At 42.5% G+C, this 23696-nt stretch overlaps 1 long non-coding RNA gene across 1 annotated transcript; it reads right to left on the reverse strand.

Moving 5' to 3' along the window:
- Positions 1–18318: 18318 nt before the first annotated feature.
- On the reverse strand, positions 18319–19147 carry LOC111540398. Its single transcript, XR_002730976.1, has 2 exons — positions 19050–19147; positions 18319–18615 (listed from the first exon to the last, which is right to left on the reverse strand). It is a non-coding gene; the product is annotated as an uncharacterized LOC111540398 (long non-coding RNA).
- Positions 19148–23696: the final 4549 nt, after the last annotated feature.

A 23696-nucleotide genomic window follows, 5' to 3' on the forward strand; every position in this document is an offset into this window, starting at 1 on the left:
AGAATCGCTTGAACCTGAGAGGCAGAGGTTGCAGTGAGCCAAGATCACGCTATTGCACTCCAGCCTGGGTGACAAGAGCAAAACTCCGTCTCAAAAAAAAAAAAAAAAAATCCATTTCCTTCTCAATAAGGTATCAACACTTAGATCTGAGTAGAAGAATTAAATGAAATTTTTCTTTACCTCTCCACAGTTCTGTGATTTTTACAATTTCCCTGTATTTTCCAAATAATTGTGTGTTGTTTTATACAGAAAAATGATGTTGAGCGTAATAAAAATATTTTAAAGATGCTTTCTTGGTATGTTGTCTAGAGGTTTCATTTGATGCATTTTCAGGAAAACACCTGCATTTCTTTATGGGTAATTTATGCATTACCAAAATGCCAGAGGAAGATATGAAAAAGTGAATAGAAAAAAATAGTAATCAATGCAATGTAAGCCATTGCTAATCAGCGGAGAGCTAGAGAGATCTTTTCATGTTTAGTGTCTTTTTCATTACCCGAGTACCAACCAGGCAAACAATCACTCCTGGTGAAGACCTTTTCAGTCTTTTTTTGGGGTTTGCTTACATAGTTGTGTTCCTATTGTAGAATCTTTATTCTGCTTTGCATATTTAACATTATATGTATATTATGTTATGAAAATTGCATTTTCCTTGAGAGTAGTATTTTAAATCGCTATGCTGTTTTCCATTAAGTGTATACTCTATTGTTTGTCTAGACATGTCTTCACTCCTGAACACTCAGATTGTTTCTGGTTTTTCCTTATAAACAATGCTGCAATAAACATCTTCAGACTCTGATTTTGTTTTTCTGTATCCAAGCTCTCAGAGATGGAATTACTGGGACAAATGATATGAGAACGTGTATTTCTCTGGAAACCTGTGCCATTATTTCCCTAAGGGCTTGCACCAATTTGTCTTCTCACCAGCAGTGATTTCTCATGGTTTTAAATCTTTGCAGTTGGAGTAGGGTACCTCATAGCTATTTACACTACAAGTGAGATTAACAGTTTAGCTGTAATGTTACCACTCAAATTTAGAGACTTTATAGCAAGGCAATCACCCTTTGGTGAGTCTGTGGCTATGCTCACAGGTATAAGACAAGATAAAGATTTTGCCATCCTCACGTGTCCCCATTAAGGTAACTGTGCTTTGGTGACATCACCAGTTTGCAGGCTCAGTTTCTCAGCTTTGGAGGTCCAAAGTTCATATTCAGAAACTTTGATTCAACCTTACCAAATTCACAAGAGATTAAAAATCAATTAGGTACCACCACTACCACCATTTTTGGATTTTCTGTCAACATACAAACATCTACAGGTTTCTTTTGTCTTAAAAAAAAAATAACTTTTTAAATATTTTAACACCTCACTTTCCCTTTTAGTACATTTCCATGTATCTTCTTCTCTCTATGATCAAATTCCCTGAAAAATATTCTCTAAATTCCTTGCCTGACATTTACTCCTCAAGACTTTACACCTTGACTTCCGCCCATCACGCCTCCTGAAACTGACCAAGTCTCCAATGACCCCCTTGTTACTAAACTTCATAAACACTTTCTGTTTTGATCTCACTAGACTACACTTGTCCCTGCAGTTCTCTCTCCCCTTAGCTGGTGAAGAACTTGCACAATGTAGTGAAAGCTGCAAAGGGTTTAGAGTTGAAAATCTAACTCTAGCATTTGCTAGCCATGTCATCTTGAGCAAGTTTCCTAAACTCTCTTGTCCTTCATTTTCTCATCTCTACAATTAGGGTAATAGAGGGAGAGGCAGGAGAGCAACACGGTTAAGAGCTCAGACTTTGGTGCCTTTTCACCTGGGTTGGAGTCTTGAGTCTAGCTCTGCAGTCTTGAACACATTACTCCTATGTGCTTCAGTTTCCTCATATGTGAAGAGTGAGGTTTGTGAGGATTTGATGAGCTATGGCAAAGAATTGCCTGGCACATAGTAAGTGCAATGTAAGTGTTTCCTTGATGCCTACATCAGGGGACTTCTGTAAGAGTACAATGAGGTGATCGCCCACGCACAGCATCTAGCTCAGTGCCTGGTTCTCCAGTAATAGTGCCAGCTCCCTGTCTTCTCCCAGTCTTTGTCTCTCATTTCAGGCCACTCATTTTCCTAAGCTGCAGAGTTCTGTCCTTGTCTACCTTCCCTTTACCTGGATGACTTTGTCCCGATATTTGGCTCTGATGACCACTTATAAGCTGATGATGTCTGAATCTCTAGCTCCAGGCCAGATTTCTTGTCAGGCTCTCCAACCAATCTGCACAACTTCCTGCTAACCTCTCCACGTGATTTCCCCCTGGCACCTGCAACTCATCGTCTTCCTCCTGCCCAATGTGCCGTTTCTCCTGGGTTTCTCATCCCAGGGAGGCATCACCACCCCTCAATCCAGCACTGTGAGGGCATCCTAGACTGCACCTTCTCACTTCCTCCCTCCACCCCTACCCTCTTCTGCTGTTCCTCCACCCCAGTCCTCCTAGCCAACTATCTGCCTCCACCCACTGACTCTGCCTTCTACAAATCTCAGGAATCTTTTGGTTCATTCCCAACCCACTGCTATTGATTTCACTTAGCCTTCTGCCACTTTTTCTTGGGACTATCTCAGTAGCCTTCATACCAGTCTCCTCTCTCCCAATCCCTCCTCCCACGCCCCCCAGCAATTAATATACTGAAGTCCTAACACCCAGCACCATGGGATGTGACTGTATCTGAAGATAGTTTACAGAATTCATTCAGGTCAAATGAGGTCATAAGGGTGGGACTCTAATCCCATAGGACTGGTGTCCATATAAGAAGAGAAAGGCTCTAGAGTTTATGGGCATACAGAGGAAAGACCACATGAGGATACAGCCGTCGGCAGCCGTCTACAAACCAGGGAGAGAGCCCTCATCAGAAACTGAACTTGCATTTTGCTCTGGTTTGAATGTGTCAAACCAAACCCAAGCAAAGTCCATGGATAGGAGACTTAATCCCCAAGGCAACAGTGTTGGGAGGTGAGGTGTAATAAGAGGTGATTAGGTCCTGAGGGTGCTGCCTCATGCATGGATTCATGTCATTATCTCAGGAGCCGGTTTGTTATGGAGAGTGGGTGTGTTATTAAAGCAAGTCTGGTTCTCTCTGATCCTTTCACCTTTTGCCATGGGAGGACATGGGAGGACACATCAAGAAGCCTCTTCCAGAGACTAGCACCTTGATCTCGGACTTCCCAGCCTCTGGGTCTGTGAGGCAAATACATTTCTGTTCTTTATAAGTTACCCAGTTGGTGGTATTCTGTCATCACATCCTAAACCGACTAAGACATAAAGCTGGTGGCACTTTGTGATGGCTGCCCAAGCTGTCTAAGCCCCTTCCTCATGCTCAGATACACAGCCTTTGCTTAAGGATGTGGAAGACGGCTTGCGGCTCCCTGAGGGTGCAGCTGGCTTTCCCTTGATGCTGTGGACAGGCTGTTCCTGCCACACATTCCTCCTGTCTTCACAACCCTTCACTCATCTTTCAAGACCCAGTTTCAACATCACCGACTCAAGGCTAATTTTGGTGTCCTTCCTCTTGTCCCATAGGACAAATGATACATGTTGTGTGTCCCCTTATCACATCATGTACTATAAGCGCCGTGTTATTGATTTACTTGTCTGTCTCACCCACTAAGCCCATGAGAAAAGAAAACGGCATCTTATGCCTTTTTATTCCTGGTACAATGTGGTTTCACAGAAGATATCAGATTTATTTTTATTGAATGAATGAATAAATGAATGAAAAGCAGCATTGAGTCATGGTTATATATAAAGTTCTGAGAACAGTGCCTGGCATAAATAAGCACTATTGAGTGTTTGTTAAATAAATGAACAAAATATATCTGAACATGTCTCAGATCATTTCTCCTGCAATTGTAACTGTAAAAAGTCTTGTGAAAGCTAAAGTAGGAACATATGGGAAAATAAAAGCCCAGATTTGCAAAGAGATCCACTCATGCAAATACGTTCAAATTCGAAGTTATTGCACTGATTCCTGACAACTTTAGTCATGGCTAAACTAGAATGGAAAATTTTACTTCCTTCCCTCTGCTTACCTCATTGGGCTCTGCCTGTGTTATTCTCTGAGTTCACTGCTTCCTGTCTGCCCAAACAAACACTCGCTTTTGGTGGCAGGGTTCACACAGAAGCCTTCCCAGGCCAGTCAGTTGATTCTGGTTACGTATGTGCTTTGGCACTTTGGTTAAACCTCTTTAATTGCTGGTGGGGCGTTCAGTGCTGTGGGGCACTGGGGCAAACGTAGGTTAGGACATTGCAGCAGCTGGGAGCATCTGGTACATGGAGAGGCTGGAGGAGGCGCAAGTGACTTTGGAGAAGAGTGAGTCTGTTGATGTGAACTATGTGTGGGAACCAGGGGACCACTCAATTCTACAAACACTGATGGAATGCTGGCATGGGCGAGGAGTGTGGGACTCCAAGATGCCTAAGACCTGTTCCCTGTCTCCAGGGGCCTCAAGTCAAGCCAGCTACAAGTGGTCAATAAGTGTTGGAGGACAAGATGGAGGACCTAGGAAGGGGACAGGAGCACAGCCAGTTATGTAGGGGAAAGTCAGGATGGAGGGTCTCTAAGCCTAAGAACAGGAGTGTTAGTTAGGTACAGGACACAACTGAGGGTTCACCTAGAACTTCTAATGGGATTGGATGCAGTTGAAATCACATTTGAGAGGGTATGTTGCAAAGACTTTAAAATTTTCTGTATATTGTGATGTTTTGGCATCTTAAAAAGCCTTTCTGGTTGGGGAGAGATGGCCCCTCCTGGATCCAGCCAATCCTCAGACAAAGGACTCAGACTGAAGCATGCCTTTGATGTGCAAACTAACCAGGGCAGTGCCAGACCTCCTGTATCTGGCCAGTGCATCCCAGGAGGCTGTATTCCTCTGCCTACATCATCCCAGGACCAGGTGCCAGCAACAGAGACCCCTCATTGTAGCCCAAAGCTTGCCAGGATTTTTCAGTCTAGCCCATCCAAAACAGTTCACCCTGCCCTGCCTTGCCTTTCCCTGGAAACCCCAACAAGGGTTATGGCTTAAACCTCCTTCTCATCCTGTCTTCTGCGCACTCCACCCTGGTGTCTTTCTCATATGGACCAACATGGCGTATGTACCCCTTGTCCCTAGGGGTATAATATAATCAGCTTTGCTTTTTCCTGAGCCTCTCCTGCATCTCCTCTTGTGGTTGCAACAGACTATCTTATGAAAGAATAAAAAATAGAGGGATGGCTCTTAGTAATGGTGTCTACAGATAAGATTGGCTTTAGAAAGGGGGTTGCACTAGAAGATGCTTCCAGCTCTACAGATTTATTTCCCTAAAATGGGCAGATTGGGAAAGTCAAGGGATGAACCCAGGACATCCCATAATACTGTCAAAATCATTGCTGCTCCTGGAACAAAGGGCCAAACTCTTTCTGGGATTTCATGTCTTTCTCCACCCCATTGACAAACAGCATCAACCACAACAACCGTAATGAGAATGGCTGATATTTAGTGAAGATTTCTCTATGTCAGACACTGTTCTAAGTGCCTTCAATGGATGATTTTATTTACTCCTCCAAACTATGAACTAGTTACATTCCCATTTTATAGAAGGGGAAATAGAGGCACACAGGGTGCCAGTAACTTGTAATTTGCCCCTCCATACAGTTGGTGCAGTGAAGAAGCACTTTTTATAAACCTCTTCCTACCCAAGCCAGCTGAGCTGACAATATGGAAAAGATGAAAAGCTTCACTCTTCACGTCTGTCTGGACTATACAACAGGGGCGGGAAAAGTATGGTCCACCATCCAAGTCCAGCCTGCTGCCTATTTTTGTATGACCATGATTAAGAATGTTTTTTACATTTGTATAGAGATTACACTGAATCTGTAGCTCATTTTGGGTATTATTGTTGAATAGTTGGGAAAAAAACAAAAGAAGAATAATTCTGTGACATGCAAAAATAATACAAAGTAAGCTCACATTTCAAAGTCTTTAAATAAAGTTTTATTGAAACAGAGCCACATCCATTTGTTTACACATGGCTGCTTCCATGCTACAAAAGCAGAGATGAATAGTTGCAATAGAGACTCTCTGGTCCTTAAAGCCTAAAATATTTACTGCCTAGCCTTTTCCAAAGAAAGTTTGCCATGCCCTGCTCTAGAGACCAAACTGGAGTTTAGAGTAAGTTATTCTGTCTTCTCTAGGCAACCCTCGGCACCCTTCTCTCTCTCCAAAACTATTCACCCTTCACGTTTAAAAGAATCTAGACCAAAAGAGAATAAAGCCACCCAAAACCCAGACTGCTTATCCCTCAAGTCCTTGTCTTAAAGTTTTAAAAGGAACTTTACACAATGGCCTTTTTTCTATTGTTCACCCCCTTTGGCATGTTGGTGAGGGTTGTGTTCATGCATTCATTCACCCAGTCATTCATTCATTCATTCCATAAACGCTGATTGAGCCTCTTGGCCCCGGTGCTTTCCAGGGTGGATGAGGGAATGGGAAGTGGGCACTAACTCTCCACAAAGTCAGTAGCTACCTCTGGTCTTAGACCCGAACTGCATGGTCAGGCACACACTTCGAACTTGGACAGACCTGAGTTAAGATCCCAGCACTTCCACGTCAGAGCTCTGCGACTCCATGGCAGCCAGGAAACCACTGGACCCTGCAAAAAGTGGGGATACCCTTAACTCCTTCCCATGCATGCTAGGAGCAGTCAATAAAAACAATGCGCACAAGCACTTTGAACAAGGCAGAGCACACGGCCAGTCCCCAGAAAATTGTGACCGTCAGTATGACTGTCACCACCATCACGGTCCTGAAGAGGCTAAACAGGTCCACCCCGGAGTCGATGAAGCTGACACAGATTTCAGAAATCTGTGTTCTCTTTTAAAAACTTCCATTTATTTAATACCAGGAAACACTGTACTATTTCTAGTCCCCTTGGTATTTGTCACAATCATAAAAGTCAAAACTTTTTGAGTCACCAAAAAAAAAGAGAGAGAGAGAATTTTCCTCACGTTAAGATCCTCTGTGATTTTGAAAAAAACACTGGGCAGAAATAACAAGAAACCTGGCAATGCCTGGCTGACAACAGCCAGAGTGGGAGGCCCCTCACATGAGTGGCCTGAACTCCCGGCCTGCATGTCAGGTCTTTGGAATGCTGGGCCTAATGCAATAGTTCCTTTACTAGAAAAAACTGACAGGCACAGAATGTTCAGAAAGAAATAAAATGAAAACAAAAACGCAACCCCCCCCCCACACATTTTGTGACTTTGTGAGGCTTCACAATCAAGGGCTTAGCAGAGACATGGAGTGGGGAAAGCTGGGCCAGCCGTCCCTTAATCCGATTTTGGCCTATAAGTTACCAAAGCAGTGGAACAAGGGCAGAAATCCACATTTTCTAAACTTTGTAGTTAAAAAATTAAACAAAACAAAAACATTTGTTTTGCTTCACCACTAAGTGATTTGTAAGTGCAGAAAAATCAGAAAGTATTGATTCAATTTTTTCAAATAACTAACAGAAGTCCCCTCTATCACCCCGCCACCCAGAGGTAAGCACTGAATGTCAGTTACTGTGCGTCCCCCAAGCCTTTGTCTATCTGTTTAGAGCACAGGGCATAGAGCTCCCTGTGTCACCCAGGGCAGCCGGATTGGTGCTTAGGACGGGAGACTTAGGAGCCTCAATATCTGGATTCGAATCCTGGCTTTGCCATTCATTAGCTATGTGATTGTAGGCAAGAGCTTCCCTCTTTCTGCCTCAGTTTTCTCATTTGTGAAATGGAGTTAATTACAGCACTCACTTCTTGGGGTTGTAGGGAGGATTAAATGAATTGTTATATGTAAAGCACTGAGAACCAAGACTGGCACTGTCTCTCTCTCTCTCCCTCCATATATATACACACATACACATGCACACATAGAAATATATATAATTTATATGTACACTATGATATATATTTATATATGTGTGTATTTATTAATATGTGTGCATTTTTCCTAAATAAAATTACATCAAACTATTCATGGTACTGTATTTTGTAGCCTTTCTTTTTATGGCTTAATTACTTAATTATAACATCTATGACCCCATATTACCAATATTTTAAGTTGTTTCTCATTTTTCATGATTAAAATAAACATTTTTGCACTTGTATCTTTGGCGACTTGTCCAATTACTGGCTGATAATTCATCCTTAACCTGGATCAGACGTTAATGCTCTTTTTCAAGGATTTTGATATGGAATGTCAAACCACTCTCCGAACTGCAATTCCTAAAACCATAGCGTCAAGTTACCTATTTCCCAAAGTCCTTGCCAAAACTATACATTATTATTCTATTTTATTTTTTCCCCACCAGATTGGAGAATTTTATTGTTTTAGTTTTTTTAATTTGTTACCAGGAAGGTTAAAACTTTTTATATTTATTGGCCATTTTTATTTTTTGTACTGTGAATTTGCAATTTAGATCCATTGTTAACATATGGAGACATCTTTTCCTTATTGGTTTGCAAGAACTCTTTATATATTAAACATATTACCTTTTAAAATTTTTATCATTTGCCTTTTTGCTTGATAAATTCCAAAACATATCAGAATATATGTTTTATCATTCAGAAATTTTGAATTTGTGTGTATGTGTATGTGTGTTTTAAGCCCTTAAGTTTAGCAATATTTTTCACTGTGACTTTTGTCCTGGGATCCCCAGTTATAAAGTTTTTCTCTACCTTCCCCCAAATCATAACAATATTTTTAAAATTTTTCTTCCAATGCATTTATAATTTGATTTTTTAAAATTGAACTTATCTCAAACTTAACTTGCAACTTAAAGCTGATATGTGTGGTTTCTTCTCTAGATTCAGTGATTCTGTAAATTGATTAATATCCGAGACTGTAATAGACAGATTAAACAAAAATTTGTCAATTTCTTTGAATACCAATGTTCTCCTCTAAAAAGCAAAAACAGCGAAATCTCCTCTGCTTACAATATTGTGGATAAACATGTTTTGAAAAGGGTCAAATGCTATAGCAGTATAACAATTATGACTAAATTCAACTTCAGGATGAGATAGAAGTGAGACACAGGAGTACAACATTTACGTTCTCCCAAGAAGGGAGAATACTCAGCTATAAGTTTCTTTGATTTGAATGACTGATGAACTCACTAAGGTTCCTAAGTCATGTACTTGGGAGCCATTGGGGGTGGTGTAGGATAAAGGTATTTTCTGAGTATGTCAGTGATACTTTATACATATCACAGATTTGACTTAATACTGTCAAAAAAAAAAAAAAAAAAGACCCACCAAGATTCAAGTTTAATAACTTAAAAAGTAAGAAGAGGTTAATTACCAGGTATTTTATATGAAAAAAATTTCATTCCTTAAGTTGTTTTGAGTCTCCATAAACCTCACGCCAAATTTTTTAGATTTCTGTAAAACTACCACCTCTATTGCACAGTATTTGCAAGCCTTCTCCCATTTTTTTTTGTGTCTCTAATCAGAGTAGTGAAGACGAGATAGGATCAGAAGCAGCAAGCCAGGCCACCCCACTCTTGTTCCAACATTCTGGGCTGTGCTCAGAGCCGCCGCCACCCACACCAGAGCCTTGCACCAGAATTACGTGTGCTGTCACTTGGCGGCCTTTACCGGAGTGGCCAGAGGGGGCGCTGGCGAGAGCTAACAGCCTCCCACTCCTGTGCTTCTTCCATTGGCCCTGGACGTGAATAAATCATGCCACTGACATCTGATGGGACTCAACTTCAAAGATGAGAGAAATTACCCAAGGGGAAATAGCACCAAGTTTATGAGTGAAGAGTTAAGGAGCTGTTCTTAAAGTTTCTGAAGGGATACCAAGAATCTGCTGAATAATCCACAGTCATTCATCTCTTTTAGAGTCAGTTTGCTCAGGGTCCTGAAGGACATTATCAGAAACATGAGACATTTGGAACAGTATTCAAGTATTTGAACTAAAGTGTCCCTCATTCTCTAAGATGAAAGCTAGTAAATGTAGCAATGAGAGATACAAGAGAGCTATGTTCCAGCCTCATTAGCTCATTATGGGGCTATGACTGAATTTGAGGAAAAAATCTTGATTCTACAAAATGTGCCCTTCATTTTCTTTTTTCTTTCTGTGCTATTGAACACTTTGAAGATATAGCCTTTTTTTCTTCTAAGAAAAGCAAAAAATAAGTGTGACAACACTTCTTTCATGACTCTAAGTTTGTTCTACTTATATAAAAAGTACAGAATAACAGCTACCATTTCCTATATGCCTGGCCCTATTAAGGTAAATACTATCCATTTTCTAGACAAGGAAAATGACTCTCAGAGAGAGCAGGTTACTTGCCTCAATTGTTGGAGTTAGGATTTGAACCCTGCTCTGTCTCACTCAAAAGATTTTGCTCTTTTCAATACTCAGGGCTGAAAAGAGGAAATGGAACCTTGCTGAGTTTTTAAATCCTGAAACAATTTTCATCTATCGATTCTTGGAATCTAATTTCTATTAGATCTAAAGAGCTAAATTTCTTGGTTGTGGCTTCTTTCATTCCATCCCTGGGGAACTATAATTCAGGCTATTTCCCTGACTGCTTGGTTAGCTGGTGCCTCATTCCCACAAGGTGATCTTCCCTCTACTTTCTTGTTACTTTGCAATGTGATGGAATCTCAAATCTATATATTGCCTCACTCATGAAGTATGGATTTTTGATCTACTATAATACATGCTAAAATAGTAAAATTCAACTCCTAATGGTCCCCAAGAGATTTGAATGAAAGGACATTCTAACATACTGCCAGAGAGAGACTTAGACATCAAGAAGAATATAATTCAATATTTGTGAGGTAATCAGATGGTACTGAGTACTTACAACATGAAACAATTAGCATGACTTTCTACCTCAGAGATCCCCATTCTCAAGGCGAACACGGCAGCAACTGTGGATATATGCAGTAGAAAAGGGATTTGAAACAGCCAGGTGCAGTGGCTCATGCCTGTAATCCCAGCACTTGGGGAGGCAGAGGCAGGCAGATTACTTGAGGTCAGAAGGTCAAGACCAGCCTGGCCAACATGGTGAAACTCTGTCTCTACTAAAAATACAAAAATTAGCCGGGCAAGGTGGTGGGTACCTATAATCCCAGCTACTTGGGAGGCTGAGACAGGAGATTCGCTTGAACCCCGGAGGCAGAGGTTGCAGGGGGCCAAGACTGCTCCACCGCCCTCCAACCCGGAAGACCAGAGTCAAAATCCATCTCCAAAAAAAAAAAAAAAAAAAAAGAGAGACAGATTTGAAACACAAGGACCCTCCCTACCAAGTCATGGCAGGACTTGATATGTAAATACTATAATCGTTTAACTCTCTGAAACTTTAAAAAGAGCATCAGAACATTAGAAATATCAATTTTCTTTGTCTTTTTCACTAGACATACTGGCACAACCGCGTCTCTTACCTCTACATAGGCATTAGGTAAATATTTGTTGGAAAAAATGAATGATCAATTACAGCTAAGTCCATTATTCTTTTTACTATTACAGCTCTATTATTTGATATATTTGTTCAACATATTTTTATTACATTGAATTGACTAGCACCTTAAAAGATGCTGAGAATACAACTTTAAAATAAACACATTCTTCCAGTCCTCATATAACTTTCCTCTTCTACTTAACCATCTGTTTAACCTAGGGCAATGCTTTCACGGTCCCTTTCTTCATATAAAACAAGAGGAGTAACAGCTTTTCTAAATACCTCTGTGGAGATGTTGTGACAATGAAGTAAGATAATACAATTTCTAAACTGTGAAGTTGTATACTAATATGTCATCTATAAAGTATACAAGTTAGAATGCAACCAACAGACAGTTCCATTCAAAATAGCTTAAACAATTAAGGGAATTCGTTGGCGCAGGCAACTAAAAATGCCAGAGGTAATATTGGCTCCAGATAAGGCTTGATCCAGGAGCTCAGCAATGTCATTTCTTTCTAGTTCTTCATGTTGCCCTTTTTGGGGCCAAATTCTAAGGCTGACTCCCTTTGAGGTCCCCTATGGCTTCCAGCAACTCTCAGGGCTGTTACTTCCTCATTCTAATCCAGAAGGGAAGCAGGGAAGCAGGAGAGCATTACTGCCTAATGTTTCCAAGGAAAATCTGAAAATTCATTCTGATTGGACACATGCCCCCTCTGCAGCCAATAGCTGTGTTCCAAGAAATGGAAGGCACTGATTGGCTTAGCTTTGACCTCATGCCTCACTCCCATTGATAAAGTCAGCTTCCCTGGAATCTCAAGGATCCTCCAGTGGAAGGTGGTGGGCTGCTTAGAAAAAAGCACAGATAAGAGAATAGATGATGAATATGTGACAAACCAACAAACTGCTTGATTTGCTGGAGTTGAAGCAAAAATCAACTAAATAATACTGCCTAAAATCCATTTTATGATCACAGGTAACTGAGAACAACTCAATATTTGGAAAAAAATAGAGGCTTGAGTAGACTTTCTATGGTGTATATGGAAATGATGTATGTAAATAGGACTCTGAAATGTAAGATAGTTAACAAAATAATTGACATAACTCACTATTCTACTCCAGATAATGGAAATATAGTTTAAATAAATTTTTGACACAGTAAAATTTTGCCTGTCCAAAAAGATACTTTCAAGAATTTAAAAAAAAAAAAAAAAATTCTGTTTAAGTCTCTTACTCAAATCACTAGTTGGGTATGATGATTTCTTATTTCTCTAAATAAATAAAATGTCTTCTACCTCTGAATAAGTTACCTGAATAAGATTGGGTCATGCATAGACCAGCCTTGGACAGAAATACAACCAAGAGAGAAGAAAGTCTAAATCCTTAAAAGTTTTGAGGTGATATAAATCACTGAAGTTATCTCAGTGGCCCTGAGGAAGGCCTTACACAGAGGAGTACACAGCAAAACATCAACAATCTCTGCATTCAACCATTCCCCGCTGTGTGCATGAGACAAATGGATTTCTTACCTCATATCCACAGCTGGAGAGTTCCATATAAAGTAATTTAAAAACACCTCTTACATAGGTGGAACTCACAGCCAGTATATTCACTACATATTGAAAGATTATGGTTTGGGGTGGTATGAAGATCCACTTTACTAAGTCATCAGAGAGCACTTGGGGAAGTAGTTGGGCTTGATACACAGAGACAGAAATGGCATGATAATTTATTGAGCTCAGAGAAAGTCAGTTCTGATAAAAGAAAAACTTTATAGAAAGTAAATTCAACAGAATTGACTTGAACAAAAAAGGATTCATGAATCAGGCAGCACTCAGAACCACAGAGGTTCATAGAGCTCCAAGTTAGCAGCACAAGCTGTGGCTTTTATAGGCTGAATGCAGAGGTGAAGTGCAGACATAACTTGATTGTTTATGGCTAGGCATTTGCCTTACTAGGACATGGTCTGATCAGCTGACTACCTGTGAATGGCTGAAGCTTGGCTGCTTGTGATTGGTTGAGACCGGCTGTTCCAAAAAAATACACTCCTAAGTTAGGTTCTCATTTGTTTATATACCAAGTTAGGTTGCAGTTCATTGTGTAGGAACCCAAAGTACCTGCACAGCCTCAAGCCAATGGCCTCCTACTTATTATGGTTCTTTGCAAATGAACTCTCAGATTAAAAAATTGACATTTCAGAGAAAGTCCTAAAAGGGTCCCAAGTTTCTAAATTTAAAAAAGTAGTCTGTCACCGTTGGAGGAATCAGGCTACCAGGATCCTGGTGCCAACTATCAAATCTATTGTGATGCTAACACGAAGCCACAATAATAACATGGGTGGGTGGTTTACATGCCAGGCTCCGCAGAGCCTTGGGTGTTCTTTGCAGTCTCCTCACAGGCCATTGTGAGGGAGAAGGGAAGCAGACCTCTGGGGCCTCCACCTCTGCTTCAACTACAGTGCTGCACTGTGTCTCTTACATCCTGAACTTCTAAGATGTTATGTGAAGCTTTCCTTTTTCAAAATGGTGGCCCAAACACATACTACTGCCTTCCCTTCAGCACTGGGTTCTCAGACACAATAGAAAAAATATGTAACAGGCCAGGCGTGGTGGCTCATGCCTGTAATCCTAGCGCTTTGGGTAACCCAGATGGGGGGGATCATTTGAGGTTAGGAGTTCGAGACCAGCCTGGCTAACTAACATGGTGAAACCCCATCTCTACTGAAAATACAAAAGTTAGCCAGCAGTGGTGGCACTCACCTGTAATCCCAGCTACTGGAGAGGCTGAGACAGGAGAATCACTGACCGCGGGAGACAGAGGTTGCAGTGAGCCGAGATTGTGCCACTGCACTCCAGCCTGGGCAACAGAGTGAGTCAAAAAACAAACAAACAAACAAAAAAAACAAAAAACAAAAAAAAAGGTAACACTACTCAGAAAACTAGAAGGGAGATTTTTTACGGAAGGGAGTTTTCAGAAACTGAAAATCCCTAAAAGAGCCACCAAAACGATCAGAGGAAGAAAAAAAAAAAGCCTGAGGTGTGTACAAGAGAGTCTTGCTGCAGAAGGGACAGGTGCCACCAAACATTTGTCCCACCTGGTGGTTGGAATCCAGGAGCTGGGTAGCTTAGATACAAGAGTCAAGGTGCCTATTTGGGAAGGGAAGTACAGAGCCACATTGGTGGAATCATTCCCCCATGGTGTCACTGTGAAGAGTGTGGAGCACAGAACGAGGTGGCTGCATCCACCTCTCCTATCAGTAGTCAGTGTCAATTGAATTAGTTTATGTCACTGTTAATAAGGGAACCTGGCTGAGCACGCTGGCTCACGCCTGTAATCCCAGCACTTTGGGAGGCTGAGGCAGGCAGATCACCTGAGATCAGGGGTTCAAGACCAGCCTGGCCAACATGGTGAAACCCCGTCTCTACCAAAAATACAAAAATATTAGCTGAGTGTGGTGGCAGGCGCCTGTAATCCTAGCTATTTGGGAGGCTGAGGCAGGAGAATCCCTTGAACTCGGGAGGTGGAGGTTGCAGTGAGCTGAGATTGCGCCATTGCACTCCAGTCTGGGTGACAAGAGTGAGACTCTGTCTCAAATAAATAAAAGAAATAAATAATAAAGACACCTAAGCAGGATGGCCAAATATCCAAATGAGTCCAAATGCAAGAGGGAATCTCCCAGAAAGCAGGGTGCAGGGATAAAGAAATGGAATGGAAGAAGGAAAAGTAAGAAATACGGACTCTAGACACAGGAGGTTAAAAAGCCCTCTTTTAAGGATTCCAGTAGGAAAAAAAAAAAAATTGAGAAGAGGGAGCAGAACTAACAAAGAAATTACAGAGAAGAATTTCCTAAAACTGAGGTCCTCAAATTGAAAGTTCTCTGTAGGACAAAGCAAGATACATTTTTAAAAAATGAAACAAATAACCCCCTGTAGATCAGAGTAAGATGTCAGAATATCAAGGATAAAGAAAAGCTAAAATCTTTAAGAGAGAAAAAGCAGGTCACACACCATGGCACGTGAATCAGTCTAACATCACACTTCAACTAGCAACACCCAGCAGAAGAAGACAGTGGAGTAGTCACTTTCTGAAATGCTGAGGAAAAGTGGCCTTGTTACAGAATTCTCTTCCCAATCAAATTATCATTCAAGTGTGAGGGGTAAAATTAGATGTTCTTGGACATATAAGACCTGAGAAAATGTCCCAACCATCAATTATCCTGAAAGAATTGCTGGAAAGTGTAGTCCAGCAAGAAGCAAAGACATTAGCAAAATTTATAGTTGGCCTTAATAACTATTGAGTATAAAACGTGTGTATGTGTGCCGATTTGGAACGACTTGTTTTGGCTTTAAAAAAAGCTTAAAAACCGCCGGGCGCGGTGGCTCAAGCCTGTAATCCCAGCACTTTGGGAGGCCGAGACGGGCGGATCACGAGGTCAGGAGATCGAGACCATCCTGGCTAACACGGTGAAACCCTATCTCTACTAAAAATACAAAAAACTAGCCCGGCGAGGTGGCGACGCCTGTAGTCCCAGCTACTCGGGAGGCTGAGGCAGGAGAATGGCGTAAACCCGGGAGGCGGAGCTTGCAGTGAGCTGAGATCCGGCCACTGCACTCCAGCCCGGGCGTGACTCCGCCTCAAAAAAAAAAAAAAAAAAAAAAAAAAATAAAAAAAGCTTAAAAACCAATGGAAAAAGGGATGAGGTCAAACTTCTGTCATATAGCACCCTCTGTATTCATTCTGTATACACAGGGTGTTTCTTCTCTTACCCTCTGGAGGAGCCAAGTGAATCAGGAGAGTTTCCTTTATGGTCCCTGATGGGCACAGCCTGTCCTCTCTGCCATCTGGATGGGACAGGAGAGATGAACTCTCAGATAGATGACCCTGGAGGAGGAGGTGGACACCTCATCCTTCATCCTTCCCAGGCCATGTACCCACTGGGAAAGGGCCTTTGAGGGATCTTCACACACTGCAGAGGTGACGAGGGGCATGGGTTCCTCTTCTAAGTGCTGGCAGTTGTGCCAATAGGAAAGGGGCTACCTGGGAAATAGGCATATTCAAAATGGCAGCTTTATCTTCCCTTTTCCTCGCCAACCACATGTGCAGCAGGGGGCAGACAACATGGAGCTAGTCAGGCAAATAGCCCATTTGCATAATAAGATTAAAGTGGGGCGGCCAGCTTCCCTCAAGCTATGTACACATCACACCTGGTCCAACCAATCTTCGGGCCCTATGTAAATCAGACACTGCCTCCTCAAGCCTTTCTGTAAAACCCTGTGCACTCTGTGACTGGCCAGAACTCCCACTCCGGTGCCCTCTCTTTCACAGAAGAGAGAGCTGTTTTCCTTTCTCTTTCTTTTGCCTATTAAAACTCTGCTCCTAGACCCACTTCCTGTGTGTCTACATACTCAATTTCCCTGGCATGAGACGGCGAACCTCAGATATTTACCCCAGAGAGCAATGTTGCTTCAGAATTGCTGAAACATATGGTAATTCTATGTTTAATTTGTTGAGGTACCACCATATTGTTTTCGATAGTGGTTGCACCATTTTACATTCTTGCCCATTCCCAATGCATCCGGCTTCCAGTTTCTCAATATCCAACACTTGTTATTTTCTTTTCTTTTCTTTTTTTCTTTTTTTGAGGCAGAATCTCATTCTGTTGCCCAGGCCGGAGTGCAGTGGCACGATCTGGGCTCACTGCAAGCTCCACCTCCTGAGTTCACACCATCCTCCTGCCTCAGCCTCCTGAGTAGCTGGGACTACAGGTGCCTGCCACCACGCCCAGCTAATTTTTTGTATTTTTAGTAGAGACAGGGTTTCACTGTATCAGCCAGAATGGTCTCAATCTCCTGACCTCATGATCCACCTGCCTTGGCCTCCCAAAGTGCTGGCATTACAGGTGTGAGCCACCACATCCGGCCATTATTTTCTAATACTTTTTTTTCATTAGTAGCCTTCCTAATGAGTGTGAAGTAGTGTCTCATTGTGGTTTTGATTTGCATTTTCCTAATGATTGATTAGTGATGCTGAGCATCTTTTCATATGCTTATTAACCATTTGTATACACATCATCTTTGGATAAATGTCTATTCAAGTCCTTTGCCCATTTTTTATTTGGACTGATTTTGTTGTTGAGTTACAGGAGTTCTTATTTCTAAATGTTTAGCTTTTTTTTTTCCTTTTTTAAAGAGAGGGCATCTCACTGTATCAGCTCAGCTGGAGTGCAGTGGTGAGATCAGAGCTCGCCACAGCCTCCCAACTCCTGTTCTCAAGCGATCCTCCTGCCTCATCCTCCCAAGTAACTGGGACTATAGGTGTGCACTACCACATCCAGCTAATTTTTTTTTCTTTTTGTAGAGATGGAGTCCTACTTTGTTTCCCAGGCTGGTCTTGAACTCCTTGCTTCAAGCAATCCTCCCATCTCTGCCTCCCAAAGTGTTGGAATTACAAGCATGAGCCACTGTGCTTGGCCAGGAGTTCTTTATATATTCTGGATACCAATCCCTTATCAGATACATGATTTGCAAATATTTTCTTTGATTCTCCTAGGGTTGCCTCTTCACTGTGTTGATTGTGTCCTTTGATGCATTTGAAACCCTCCTGAGCCCTTCCCTCTGGTATCCTGCCCTTACTGTCAGGCTGCTCTGCACTTCGCATGGGGTTTTAGGGTATTGGGAATACTCCTCGACCTTGTATCCTGCTGCCTCCCTGGGTGGGCTGCACCCACTGAGGGATGGGGGAGTGGCAGGAGCTTCATCCCTCTGTGATTTCTGCCCCAGGTCCTCTTTTAACAAACGCAAATCCTATTATGAGAATTTGCTAACACGTTTTAAAAATATGCAAATGGATTGGGAGCTTATTTCAGAGACTTTTTTTTTAAAGAACAAGTAACCTATATATTTTTAAAATCTAGAGAATGTACAACTCCTCTGCCACAACATGAGGGAGAAGAGTCTGCAGACGGCTGATTGGTGACGACTGAACATGATGGAAAGGCAAGTCGCTATGCCGGAAGCCTTTGAAGGGAGCCAGCAGGGTCTGTGGGAGGTTCAGGACACATACCTACAGCCCTGCTTCCGGCCCCACCCTTGGGGAAACCTTTTGCCAGTGATCTGGGACTCCGCTGGGAAGGCCCCAGGAGGTGAAGCATCCTCTGCAGAGGAGATGACACATCTGGAGGTAGAAGACAGACCTCCATCTGGGCTCCGTTTAACTGCTGTGATTTGGGATTGTAACTTACCCCATGAAGCCTCAGTTTCCCACATGGAAAATCAAATCAATCATTGTTATAACATTTTACTTTTTTGTTATGTGATGTAATTTACACAGTGCTTTCGTAGACATTATCCAATTTAGCAAAATAATACAGAGCAATGCACTTTGAAAAGAATAAAATGCTTAACATGTGTGAGGAATTCTTTTCTTTCTTTGAAAACTACTCCGGATGGCTTGGCTATTGTTTAGTTAAGAGAATTACACAACTTTTGAGACATGGTTCCTTATCTTGTGTAGGCTGAAAGGCAATTAAACAATTATTCATGTCAGAATCTGAGGTAAATAAAAGGCTGCTTCAAAGAGTCCACTTACGGATTGAAAAGCAGTTGAGTAGAAACAGAGAGTGGTCTGTAATTTCCTTCTGGAAGGAATATCCACTCCATATGGCCTGAAGCAAGAATTTCAAACTCCTCTGTGGGGAGAAAGAGACAGAAATAAAAACTTTAAGTTTTTTTACTCCGATTTGTCCCAGCCATTTTCTGAACAGCCTATGGAAGCCATCCGCTCCTCTAAACAAAAATAAGCTAAGAGACAGAAAGAACGATTTGATTTCTGTGTGTAGAGATTGTTCGGTCATAAATCAGTGTCTTTTTCCAAGAGGAAGGTGCCAGCAACAAAAATTGGTCACAAAAAGGACATTAAACTTTAGTAGTCTCTTCACTGTTCCCTCCCACATCCAGCTGCCAACAGCAGAGACAACTGTGAGACACAGTGACATGAAGTGACTGCTCCACTGCCGGGCAACAGGCGACCTGGACACCAGGCTCCCTGGCGGAAGAAATAGAAAGTCAATAGCAAACACGGATGCCTTCCTCCCTACCACATCACCTCCACTTTTCACCATTGCCTGTGCGATACACCCGCCCCACAATGCCTTCCTCAGCCTTTTACTACTGTTTCCAGTGAGTCAAGAAAAACTTCTCCAACTTGCCCTATGGAGATGAATGAGCCCATAATCCACTTACATGTGTGACCTTTACACAGCCTGGACCCCCACAGAGCAGCCAAACATGCAGTCCTGCAAACAAAAGGAATTTCAAGATAACTCTGATCTTTCCCTAATTATCCCAAAACCCAAAGGGGATCCATACACACAGTCCGAAGCCTGCTTTAAGGAGGCATCGTCCCCTGTGTATTCCCAGCATCCTGTAGTTTCCCACTCTGCAACTCCAAACTCAGCTTCTCCCATCACCAGCCCCCAGCCTCTTTTCTTTCCCTCTCCCCATGCCCCACTGCCTCTATTTTTTATTATTGCAGATTGACCAAGTGTCTATGAAGCTGCAGCGAGGTTTCTTTTTTGGAGCAGGGAATGGGGAGTGATTGGGCTTGGCTGTGACAAAATGAGTTTTGGCAGGCTCAGTGGGCAGAAGCCATGAACACCATCCCAGTAAGTACAAGGGACTCTAGAAGCGTAGAGTTCCCTTAGTTCCTGGCTGGAAACCCAGCTCCCCACCTCCTCCCAGCCATCAAGCTGGGAGCCGTGACGATGTCAGAGCATGAGCTCCTGCCCAGACTTCTGGGCGAAGTGGTCCCCTGGAGCAAAGCTTGGTTTGGAAGATTTGGAGAACGTGAGAGAACATTCTCTTACCACAACCTCTTCCTCACCACGGACCCTTCCTAAGTTGCCATTGAAATCTATTTTTGCCAGGGCAAAAAATAGGGGCAGTGGACAGCTTCTGCCAACAGTGAGTTTGTTCCAAGCCCACCCCACAGTCATGGGTCCCTTGGAGTGTCACTGAGTCACAGGACTCATGGAACTCTGCCCTTGTCATGAAGACAAACTACTGTGATCACTTTAAAAATCTTTCTCATCATGTCCTTGGGAAGATAAAGGGGAAGAATTGAACAGAAAGGGGCAGAGGGGGGACTTTTTTTCACTAACCTTAACCTTCATGCCAAGAACAGAGATCTCTGTCTGAAAGCACATCTCAGATGACCATTTATTTGCTCTGCCTGGTAAACCTTGGTGTGATGCGTGGCTCTGAGCATTAGTCATTCCCTGCTGGGAAGGAGGTTAGAACTCCAGAAACAAGGCTATTGCAGAACTGGACTGTGTGGGTCACTAAACCACAGGGGAAAGGGTGGAGAAGCAGCTGGTGTCCCGCTTAAAGGTCACAAAGCATTATTTCTACTTTAATATCCAGAGTTCAAGTGGAAATAAACTGAGAAGGTTAAGATCTAAGTGAAAATTAACTGAAGGCAACTGTGCCATTTGGACTCTGAGAAGTGCTTGCTTGGGAGAGGGCAAACCACGCTGGCTATCTTTCCACGAGCACAACTGAACAGGAAGAGGCATTAATAAGGACAAACATGAAGAAAAAATTGCTAATTATTGGCAGAGAGTGCCAAGAAAAGTTGGTGGAATTCTCTTCTTTGGGGACCCTGGGAAAAGAACAGTAACAGTTAGGTACAGAGGCACCTGGAAGCAAAGAAACTTCTCTCCCTGGGACAGTGGCTCTGTGCTGTGTGTAACTGAGTTCTTTAGGCCACCGTAGTCTGGGTGAGTCACTCCAGGGTTATAGGATTCAATAGCCATGCTAATGAAAACTCACTGGTTCTGAGCCCCCTTCCAGAAGAACTGTGGATACTTTCAGCCTCTTTTCTCCCTGCGGGGTCTCAAAGAGCTCATGTTCTGTCCTTCGTGATTAATACAGATTTCTTGGCTCTTCCCAGCCTGCCAGTCAGTGGCCTTAATTTGCCACTTCTGTTGCTAATCCTCACTCTTGCCTCAGCATCGACCCAATCATTCTTGCAGCTATAGATGTTGGCCTTCCTGTACCGGATGCTCGCAGAGAGGGGAAGGTGCTCTCCTCATCACCGTTTCTAATAAAAAAATGAGAAGCTTGCATTCCCACTTTCTTGCCGAGCTTCTCCTGGTGGAGCTGCCCATGAGGTTCCTGATGGCTGGAGGAAATATGAGGATACCTTTCCCTGAACACCTACCACACCTCTCTCAACAATCAGCTCATGTTCCAGGACAGATGCTGTGAACAACAGCAAATGTCCAGCAGGTACTTGAAACTATGCTCAGTGCTTTACACAGATGATCTCATTTCACCTTTACTGTAACCCCACGAGATAGGTACTATTATGGTCCCTATTCTGCAGATGTGCAGAGAACCAGCACCTCAACTGTCTGATCTCAGAGACATCACAGATCAGGGGTTGGCCTGGTTGGTTCTTCAAGTCAAGAGGACTTTTTCTTCTGTCCCAACAAGTGTCCTTTGGGTCACCAAGGCATTAGTTCTCAGTGGATATTGCTGGTGTGCCTGACGTAGGTGGCCATTAGACATTACACATTGCCAATAGCTCTTGGTTTTCTTTTATTTGCAACACAATTCAAAAATGTGAATAAAACCTCGAAAAATAGGGAAATGAAGTCTGAACAATAAAAATAGCTGAGATACTGAGTATTTAATGTTGCCAGGCACCGTTTGCCAAGCACTGTTCTGTGAAGACAGCGCCTGGCAACATGAAATACTCAGTATCTTAGGAGGTCGGTACTATTATTATCCCCATTTTACAGGCCGCCAAGAGGTGAAGTAACTTGCACAAGATTGCACAGCTCTTAGCTGGAGCAGCTGGCATTCAAATCCAGCAGTAGCATCGGCCTGTTCCTTGCCAAATACAACAAGGCTTTCTACCTTCTTGGATGTTTTTTTCCTACCACACTTTTAAAAACAATTCACCAAACACACAAGAAGTAGCTAAAACAAGGGGCTCACATTCAATGAGTAATGTAGAGGTGCAGCTTTGTGGTTGGTTCCTTCTCTCAGTTCAGTAATGAAAATAATACAACACATAAAAATATAACAAAACAGAAAGAAGGAGTGCCCTAAGGAGGATACAAGTACAGCCCTGTGGAAGCTACGGTGATGGAAGAGACCTGCTGAGTTAGGTCCCAAAGAATCACTGGGATCTCCACAAACAGAGATGGGAAACACAGACAGTAGCACTGTAAGCAGAAAAAGAACTTCATGGTGGAAAAGTGTCCTGGGGTCCAGAAATAGTGAGATACTGATATCTGATGGATCAAGTAGGAAGTCATGGATGATTCCAGGATGAGAAAAAATGCATAGATTCATCACAGGAATTAACAGGTGAAATTTAGTGATATTTTCAACATACACATGGCCTTCAGAAACACTTGGTAGTGGCACATGGGGCAGAAGAGTCCCACATATATGGATGTCCAGGTTTACACCAGATGTCCTGGCAACCCATTTGGTTAGCAACCCTAACCATTCTCAAAAAGATCCTTGCATGGGCAGTAAATTATATGGCCACCCTGCATCTGGCAAATTGAAAGACAGGGCTTATCACTTAGGTGTAATAAAGGTGCTTAAGAAGTCATATTATAGTCGGGCATGGTGGCTGACGCCTGTAATTCCAACACTTTGGAAGGCCGAGGCAGGAGGAGCACTTGAGCCCAGGAATTCCAGAACAGTCTGGGCAACATGACAAAACCTCATCTCTACAAAAACAAACAAACAAACAAAAAACAAAACAAAATTAGCTGGGTGTGGTGGCACACAACTGTAGTTTTAGCTACCCAGGAGGCTGAAGTGGTAGAATTACTTGAGCCCAAGAGGTCAAGGCTAGAGTGAGCCGTGATAGTGCCACTGTACTCCAGCCCAGGCAACAGAGTGAGAACCTGTCTCAAAACCAACAAACGAAAAACCAAAACAACCCCACAAAGAAGTCATATTTTAAAAGCCTACAGCTCAATGCCTAGCTAAGCTGTATAAAGAATGTGGGTTCTTTGACACTTGTATACAATTGCAACCATAGTTGGTTTTGGAAGTGTCAGTTCTTTCCCCCAATCCTATTTGGTGTGAGCCATTTTGCACAAGGTAACCCAACCAGTGTCTGCCACAGAGATATGCAGGAAAAGCCAGCCTTAATGTATAGTAAAGAAAAAACCTGGCCGGGCGCGGTGGCTCAAGCCTGTAATCCCAG

Source organism: Piliocolobus tephrosceles, chromosome X, assembly GCF_002776525.5.
Source record: "Piliocolobus tephrosceles isolate RC106 chromosome X, ASM277652v3, whole genome shotgun sequence".
Taxonomy (NCBI): Eukaryota; Metazoa; Chordata; class Mammalia; order Primates; family Cercopithecidae; genus Piliocolobus; species Piliocolobus tephrosceles.